This window comes from Microcebus murinus, chromosome 3, assembly GCF_040939455.1.
Source record: "Microcebus murinus isolate Inina chromosome 3, M.murinus_Inina_mat1.0, whole genome shotgun sequence".
NCBI classification, from domain to species: Eukaryota; Metazoa; Chordata; class Mammalia; order Primates; family Cheirogaleidae; genus Microcebus; species Microcebus murinus.
Genome location: NC_134106.1, coordinates 107,233,134 through 107,243,051, shown reverse-complemented (window position 1 = coordinate 107,243,051; position 9,918 = coordinate 107,233,134).

Here is a 9,918-nt window from a genome sequence, read left to right as displayed (position 1 = left end):
GTATAACCGAAATAAATGTGTTAAATAAACACACCCTTTGAATTAAGGCTCTAACTCATTTTTATTATGGTGTTTTGAATATTCAATTCCAAACTTAATTTTTCACTATTTCTGCTAATGTTTTATTTTCTATACTTGATCACACAGTAATACACTTTTTTTGCAAGAGAAGGAAGATTGCATATCAATTTTCAAGTGCATGATTAATTATAAGGTCATCCTTTTGCAAAAGAGGAAATACTATACAAGATCACACGTCATGGGAGATAATTACTTTAGGAAAAGATACAATATATCAATTGTCCTCTTTGAGGGACAGATGGACAAAGGGCTCTAAATAGTTTATTTCCATTTCACAGATTTACCAAATGTGATTTCTGATATGATTTCAGCCTCACAGGTTATATCTGTATATCACCAACACCGAAAACTGATTAATCAAATACTAACAGGCCAATTGCATGTCAATGTGTTTTTGTTTTTGTTTTTCTTGTTTGAAACTTGGGAGAAAAGCAACAACAAATTTCCATCATTTTCTAAGGTGTTATATGGACTCCTATAAAATGAGTGTTTAGAATATGATAGTATCTTTATGTTTTGCTTTTTGGATTATTTCTATACTTGCAAACGGGCAGCTAAGGAGGTAGCCTATGGAGTCTAAAATCTAAGGAGTCAACCTGATTGATTAATTGATGAAATGCCCATCAATTCATGAGTGGATACAGAAAATGTGGTGTGTGTGTGTCTGTGTATGTATAATGGAGTACTACTGAGCCATAAAAATGAATGAAATAATGTCTTTCACAGCAACTTGGTTGGAACTGGAGGCCATCATCCTAAGTCAAGTACCTCAGGACTAGAAAAATGAACACCACATGATTTCATTAATAATTGGGAGCTACATGGGCACAAAGAAATATAAAGGGCGTTAGAAACTAAGAAGGGGGAAGGGTATGAGGGATAAACACCAACCTATTGGGTACAATGAACACTGTCCTGGTGACAGGCACACTAAAAGCCCTGACTTCAGTGTTATACAGTGTATCCATACAACAAAAACATTTATAGCCCTTAATGTTTTGAAATTTAAAAAAATTTAAAAACAAAAATTAAAATTAATGTTAAAAATTTTAAAGAGACATATGGGGCAAAATATTAAAAATAATAATGACTATAGCAGTAAATATGACATCTAATTCAGTAAGTGTAAACTATACCAGTTACAATATGAGTGCTTTATGTGAATTAAATCATATAATATTCACATTAACCTTCTGACTTAGAAAAATGAGGCAAAAAGGAATTTATAATCTGCCCAAGGTTGCAAGGCTAATAAGTGGCAGAAGAGGTATTTAAACCACGATTCATCTTCAGAGTCTAAACTTAACCCTTAGAGAATAAAGATCTCCTGTTTTAAGTAGTTGTGTGGTTGCTTGACATTTTCACTTTTCATCTTGTAGTTTTCTTTTTGGGCTCTGAATCTAAGTGGTGTGTATATAATTCTAAATGTAGCTATGCATAATGAAAAAGCCAACAGGACATCATGGGATTCAATAATCAAAGTTTATAAAGAAATGCTATAAAATCTATTTGAATCCATATAATTCTGTTATCTCATACAAATATTTCTATGCCTATAAAAAGAGTTTGACTTGTTATCTCTCAAATAATTGTACATAATTTTACAAAATGGCTTAGACCACTGAAAAAAATCATACACAAAGGATGACAGTTTTCATTCTATGGAGAATACCAAAATTTTAAGGGATTATCTGAAAAAATAATTCTTAGATGTTTAGAATGGTGTTCCCATGGTTAAGTACATAGTTGCTAAGGTGACTGATTTGAAGGGTAGTGAATATGTGAAGTCATGTTTCTGTTAACTAATCAGTTGCTATGTCTTTTATTTACAATCTTAAGTAGATTTCTTATATATTTGAATTTTTTTAAAGTATCCTCTCTAGGCTCCCTGATTGAATCACCTGTGATAATTTTCTGTCCACAAGAAGAGCTTGGCAGTATTGAGGGAGATGCTCATGTGAGGCTTTTGTGCATTAAAGTTTAAGAACCATTGTCCTGGAAGGCAAGTGCCATATTTCCTTAAATCTTTAATGGGATTGATATTTATATGGAGTTTCTTTTAGATAGTCAAGAAAATGTTGCTAACAATGAGGAAGACTGTGCATTAAAGCTTAAACATTTCCTAAACAAATTCAGAATGACATGTGAAGAGAGGCACATATGGTTGTTCCCAGAGGCTTAATCACTTTAAAAACAGCAAGGGACTGGCTGGGTAGGTCTGCTGTGTTTTGATTGAGCAGCTTGCACTTTAGAAAAATCTGCTTTCTATTCAGAAAATGTCTTTGACCAGAAAGCTTTTTTATAAAATGGTTGTCTAGATTCTTCTTCCCTCCTTACCCTTGAAATGTTTAGAGAATTATGGAGGCAGAGACTTCTCCACCACAGTCTTCTGTGAGGTTCCCATGTGGGCCAAACCCTGCATAAGCACCTTTTAGTAATAATATAAGGAAACCTTTTGAGGGGAACTGTGTACAATTTACTTCTTTCTTGCTTCTTTTTTGATTATATAAGCTTTCCTCCACAGACCCTATTTTACATTTTCATCATGTTACATTTCTTCGTGTTACATTAACATTAACATGTTACATTAACATGATAGATGATGTTAACATCATCTATGTGTCCAAACATCTATATCATGAAAGACTGTAGATCAGGTGGCCAGTTCTCTTATCTCCCCAAAAGAGTCTTCTGAAATATTCAAACATACTGGGTTGCCACTTCCAGGACATTTAACTATGAATGGTGTTACAAGGAGATATACTGCATTGTTTCCAAAACATTTTGGCTTAAGCCACATGCCTGAACATTACAGAATTTATGTGAACAGATGTCCCTTTTTCTTCATTAGAATTATGACCATTATAATGCAAAGGGACGCAGTGAGCTGGTTACATTCATGCTGAAAGTTCTACTACAGAATCATAAAGGAGGACATATAATTACAATCTGACTATAGGATATACTGGAATCACATTTGTTGGTGTTTATGGCATTTATTTCATTCATGCACAGATTTAGAATGGAATGGGATTGTTGTGACATATATTCTATTGGAAATAACCATGAAAAGCTCCTTACTGCTTTATGGATTATAAAATATTTTGCCTCACTTGATCTTCACAGTAGTTTTATGAGTTGAATACATGTGTGTATTTTACTCGTGAGAATCGAAGTCACTGGACTTGCTAGAGATGACTGAGATGAGAAGCAGAAAACCTGAACACTCAGCCTAGTGGTCCTTGGATTATCTACTTCAATTAAATATATTTAAAATTTGAGAATAACCCCATCTTTTCAATGTTGTGCTTTCCACATTAGAGCAGGAAAAGACAAATAATCAAAACCCATTGTCTATTCTTACTATTTTTTTCTTTTTTAAGACTAGTCCAGTGCAGTAGTGAGAAAGGGAAAGTAGTAGAACAAAGAGTTCAATCTGTAACTGATTTTTTAAAATAAAAAAACAGTTAAAACTCTCAAAAATGAAATCACTACTTCACATGGACTACATTCAGCTTAATGGAGAACTGTATTATGAGTAAACATTGGCAGCTATAGAGAAACCAGATTAGGGTGGCTAAGAACTTATTTTTTTCCCATAGAAACAATATCTGGAGGACATGGTTCTCCAGAGTGCAGTTACTCCAAAGAACTCTAGTTTCTTTTATCTTCATTCTCTACAAAATGTAGTTCTGATTATTTCAACATGGTTGGTCCATCACCAGGCATTGCCTCCACATAAAGGGAAATGTGTGGGACACATTCTAACTGAGTGTTTCTCAGAAGCCTCAGCCCATCCACTCTTGCAAATGTCTCATTGAAAGGATCTGATCACATGATCAACTCTATTCACAAAGAACTCTGGGAATGTAAAAGTTTTAATAGGACACTTCAGTAACTAAAACAAAATTAAGATTCGGTTAGCAAAGAGGAAGGGGAAATGGGCATCTGGTTTATGGTTAGCAATGTCTGCCATAAGAAACAGTACATCATTCTTATTTTCCTTATTTCACTACATACTAGTGAGCATTTCATTCTCAACTAGTGCTGGCCCTAGATCAAGTGCTGGGAAACATAACAGTGCATGTCCTCTAACCATAAACCTTCTGTTCTTTTCCTGGTGATATTTTATCTCTTGACTATAATATTTAGGACTAATACAATGCTTTCTGGTAATGGGCAGGAATTATATGGCTATGGTAACTATTTTTGTTTGTTTATTGGCAGATACTATGCAAAGTTTAAGTGTGCATGTAGATGGGCTCATTTTTTCCTGAAATCAGCAGTATAAAAATTTCCTCTTCATGTGCAAGTTACCCATCTTCCTTCTAATTAAAGATCTATAATGTGCTTTAAAGTTATTAGTAGAGGACTGAAAAAATTACCTTTTTTATAGGTTTTCCATGAGAACTTTGTCTTAATTTTGGTAACAAAAAACTCAATTCCATAAAAAAAAAAAGTTTTATATATGTTGTGACTCTTACATGAGATTATCATCTCATGTACTGGTTCAATAGCATAGAATGTGTGTCATAGAAGAGAGAGACCCTCTAGGGCATTTTTCCCTGTATCAGGGTAAAAAGATTCATTTCCATTATCAGCATTTATATTATAGTCTTTTCTCATCCCCCTACTTTACAAAATAATATTAAAATAATTTCAGGTTTCTTTTTAGATACATAAACTTTGCAAATCAAAGTCCTGACAGACAAGGTAGTACAGTGGTTAAGAGCTTGAGCTTGTTTTCACATGATCCAGGACAGCAGATCCAGTTCCACCTTATGCAAACTTTGTAACTGCCAGCAAGTTATGTAACATCTCTAAGTCATGCCTTTATTGATAAAGTAGAAAAACTTATAGAACATTCCTCACAAGGTCTTGGGAATAGTTAAATAAGGCCATCCTAATAAAGCATTTAGCAACATGCTTAGTGGATTAGCTATTACTAGTACTCATCCTACTTGGTTTTGTTTCTCTAAGATAATACCAATATGTTTCAGATAGTGCTGAGAGAGAATGAGAGAGTGAGAGAGAATGAAAGAGAGAGAATGAGAGGGAGAAGGGAAACAAAAGAAAAAGGAAGAATCTGTTCTATGCTTCTCTCTTAGCTTCTGGTGGTTGCTGGCATTCCTTGGCTTCTAACCTCTGTCTGTACAATCACTGTGCAATTGTCCTGTCCTTGTAAGAGAGCACCAGGGGGATTGATGTCAGGTCTGTATGTGAGCACAGAACTTTAAAAAGGGGATAGTTGCCATGATCAGGCCATGTCTTTTTGCTAACTAAGGAAAAATATATGGAAAAAAAATGCATCAAAGCCCTTAATTTACTAGGGATTATCCTTGAGGATGCTGTGAAGGAAAGAGGAAAAGACATTTTATGCCTGCGCTTACTTTATGATACAATTATCAAAGTCGTAGCATTTCATACTCTCTGAACTTACCTTGTTTTCTTATGTACTTATTTATAGACTACTCTTTTCCCACCAGAATCTAAGTTTGAGGCACCTTGATTGTTTTGTGTCTGCTGAAACCCCATGGGTTAGCACACTAACCTCAATAAATATATGCCTTGGGGAAAAAAAGAAAATCGTATTTGAGTTGCCTTATAAGATGCATTTTTAGCTTAACTAATGTTGTTCTGTGAGAAGACAACGAGTCATATTTTCCTAAAGATGGGCCATATTTTTGCTTTTCTATAGTCTACAAGTCTGCTAAAAGAGGAAACACAGGCACTTCAAAGATTGACATTATTGCATTAAAGCTAACAGTGGTTCAGTGGAGGTGTTCCAGCAGTGAGACTTGAGAAAATGTTTTCTAGGAGATTTTCATTAAAAAGTACTGTCTCTGGTTTAGTAAATAAAACTTTTAGCAATACCTGTACAATAAATACATTGAAAATATAGCAGTAAAAATTCCCCACCAAATTTAATATTTCTAACACAACTTTGCCTTCTCCAAAACACAAGTCTTCATGCCTAGATTTATATTTGGAGGAGTTGAGTGAGAAGTTTAGGGCCCAGTAGGATTTCCTCCTCACTCCTTCACTATGAGAAAGCAGAGACAAGAAACCTTATACAAGTTAAGAATCATACCTTGGAGGGAAAAAGAGCAAAGGCAGTGAACTCTCTTTTACTAGTATTAAGAAAAGGTATGTGAAAAAGCATCATAAGGTAAACATATATATTTTTCCAGAGTGGTTGTTGCATGTAAAACTATACCATCTCCCAAAGAATCTTTACACTGTATAAGATGCGTGTGTGTGTGTGTGTGTGTGTGTGTGTGTTTAAAATCCTTCTTGGGAATGGAAAAAGATGTTGAGTCCTGCATTTTGATTGTGAGGGAATGAAATGATGGATCTAATGAAGTGATAACCAGATATCTCCATCGCACTTTTTACAGAGAATCATATTTTTCTTGTTATATATTGATACTAAATAAAGTGAAAGAAAAAGAAATAACTATATTTTGAGGCAAAATAATGTTATTTGATAGTCTGGTGTGACACAAGGCTAAAGTTTAGAATCAGTGAAATACAGATTATTCTTAAAATCTTGAATAGACATTATTTCTCCAACAGTATTCTTACGAATTTGATGCTATAGTTTTAGGATCACGGTGTCGCACAAGTCTCATCACTTTCTATGAAATGTGAATAGTAAGGAGAACTGAAGGAGAACTAAATGCTTAGTACACCTCAGAGTTTTGCAATGAAAAGACCTTGAACTCTTAGTTTCTTGTTGAAATAATTGATGTTACCAATTAAGAGAATAGTAAGACACTTGAATAATTAAATGAATAGTAAAATGTCTAAGAAATACAAAGCATCCAGGAAAATATTATAACCAGGACAAACACATACATATGTACTTGTGTGAACACACACACACACACACACACACACACACACACACCTTCAAAGAATCTAAAGCAATATTTCATGAATCTTTTCATAACAACAAATACTAAGAAATTATACTTTCCCAGGCCACAGTTCTAATATCAAAATATTCTTCTCTCCAATAAAGATAAAAAAGACAGATCATTTGCATCTCCACATTATTATTTTGTTGTTGTTTTGACATTGCGTGCTCTTGCCATCATTGTATACTTTTTTGAGTTGTGTATTTGTTGTTGACTCTATGATGAAGACCTGGTGGTACCAAAGTGGTATTGATTGCTGATTGCCCCTAGTACCCATTTGTCCTATTCTTTCTCACTAAAAGAACCAGCAATATTTAGCCAGGTTCTTGAGTAGACAGAGTTTCTTACCCAGGTGGCATTTTCCAGTCTCCTTTACTACCAAGAGCAGCCATGTGTCTATGTTGTGACTAATGTTCTGACCACTGTGTTCTGACTAGTATGAATCAGGCAGACTTGATTCAAGCAGAGGCTGCAAATGTGCTTGTCAGAGTAAATAGACTTGGTATCTTTGTATTTCAAGGAGAATGAAAGGTGTACCAGGTCCCATCTTCCATAAGGAACGAAATCTACGGAGGAGCAGCTGATCTCCACCAATGCACAAATCTGTGCTTGTGAACAAAGTATTTTCTGTTTTAAGTCACTGAATTTCTAGATTGTTTGTTTCACAGCATAATTGTGTGTGTTCCCAACTACTCGGGAGGCTGAGGCGGGAGGGTCACTTGAGACCAGGAGTTTGAGGTTGCTGTGAGCTAGGCTGACGCCATGGCACTCTAACCTGGGCAACAGAGCGAGACTGTCTCAAAAAAGAAAAAAAAGAAAATAACTTGTTATAGAACTCCTTTTTAATTTTGTTCTTATACTTGTTTTTCTGAGGAAAATAGTATTGTATGTACTTTGCAATTTATGATATAATTTTTTAAAAAGCCATTATGCACTGAAGGAAAATGGTATTAGAAATTTATAGGCTTGGGTTGAAATGTCTTGTATTGGGTGAATAATCTTAGAAGTATTATTAAAACATTCAAAGTGTCCATTGTCTTGTCAGAAAAATAGAAATATTATTAGTATATTTGAAGTTTTATTGTGCGTATAATAATTATCTGATAGGCTTTACTATTAATGAAGTGTTATGAACAAAAGAAGACAATTCAATGATTAAGGAAATTTCCATGTAACCAAGTTTTTCCTTTGCATTTCCCAAACACTATTAATGATATGCAAAGACCACAGCAAAGATCACTTAATTTTTCTGAAAAGTAATCACTTTTCTGAAAATTTTTCTCATACTTTGAAGGTTATTCTCCAAAAGTCTTTCTAAATCTTCTCTCACAACCTTTTCCCTTTTCCCCTATGGCCTTTCCACTTAACTTCACTGAACCTCTTCTTTACTCCAATTTCTGTGTCTCAAACTACAAAAGATCCTTTACAATTAATTGGATTGGGGTTTCTTGGGAGAAATGTGAGGGGAACAAATTGAACCAAATCCTTGAAAAAAGTAGGAGGGAAGAAAGGTTGACAATATTTTAATGTCATCCTACACATAGATATCAACTTGCATGGTATTTCTTCTAAAAATACCTAACCTGAATTTAATTATGAAGAAAGATCAGATAAGCCCAAATTGAAGAACTTCTACAAAATAAGTCATTCAAAAGTGTCAAGAGCATAAAAGTCAAAAGAAGACGGAGAAACTTTATGATTGAAGGAGTCTAAAAAGAGACAAAACAACTAAATGAATATATGAATCTGAAATGGATTATTTTGCTGAATAAAGAATAAATGCTTATACACACACACATATATATATGTGTATGTGTGTGTTATCATTTCAGTATTTAGACTATTCCACATTCTGACAAATGAAAGACTTTCAGACTTCTTTGTATTCTTTTATTGTTTTAAATTGAAGGATAACTTACATAAAGCCATATACAGAAATCTTTAGTGTCCAATTCATGTGCAGCTTAGATGAGATGTGCATATTCCATGAAAACTTTACCTACATCAAGATGCAGAATATTTCTGGCATTTCAGAATGCACCCTAATGATCCCTACCAATTAATATTTCTCCCCAAGGGTAACAAATATTCTCCATCTGCATAGAATACTTGGTCTATTTTAATCCTTAATATAAAAAAGTCATGCAGGTTCTATTCATTTGTGCCTGACTTCTTTTTCTCAACACCTCATCTGTGGGATTCATCCACTTTGCTGCATGTATCAGCAGCTCTTTGTTTTTTTAGTGGTTTTCATTGCATAAATAAACCAATTTGTTTAGTTTTTGTCTGCTTGATAAAAAAAAAAGCACCAAGAGCATTTAAATTGTTCCCAATATGAAGCAATTATGAGTATCTTTGTACATATTTCTAGCGTACCTAGACACTCATTTCTCTTGAACTATACCAGGAGCTGCATTGCTGGACATTATCATACATATATTATTAACTTTATTTAATAATATCAAATATTTCTCAAGAGGATTGTATCAATTTGCATTGTCACAAATACTGGAAGATTTTCAATTGTCATATTTTCAATTGTCTAAAATTGAAAATTGTTCATATTTGCTCAAAATCAGTATTTTCAGTAGTTTAATCTTAATCATTCTTACAAGAACATTCTTATCGTGTAGTATCTGATTATTTATTAAATACATATTTTTTTATCTGTTAAACAAAGGTTTTATTTTACATTTTTCTGATGACTAATGATGCTGATCACACCTCATATATTCTGAATATTTTGGCATCTCATGTGTACAGTGCATTTAGAACTTAATTGTATTAAAACTTGATTGTCTTTTTTCTTGTTTTGAAGCAATTCTTTTTATAATTTATAAACAAGTTCTATGTAAGTTTTAACTGTGGCTAATTTATTTCCCAAGTTGTGACTTGGGTATTTCACTTTCTTAATAGC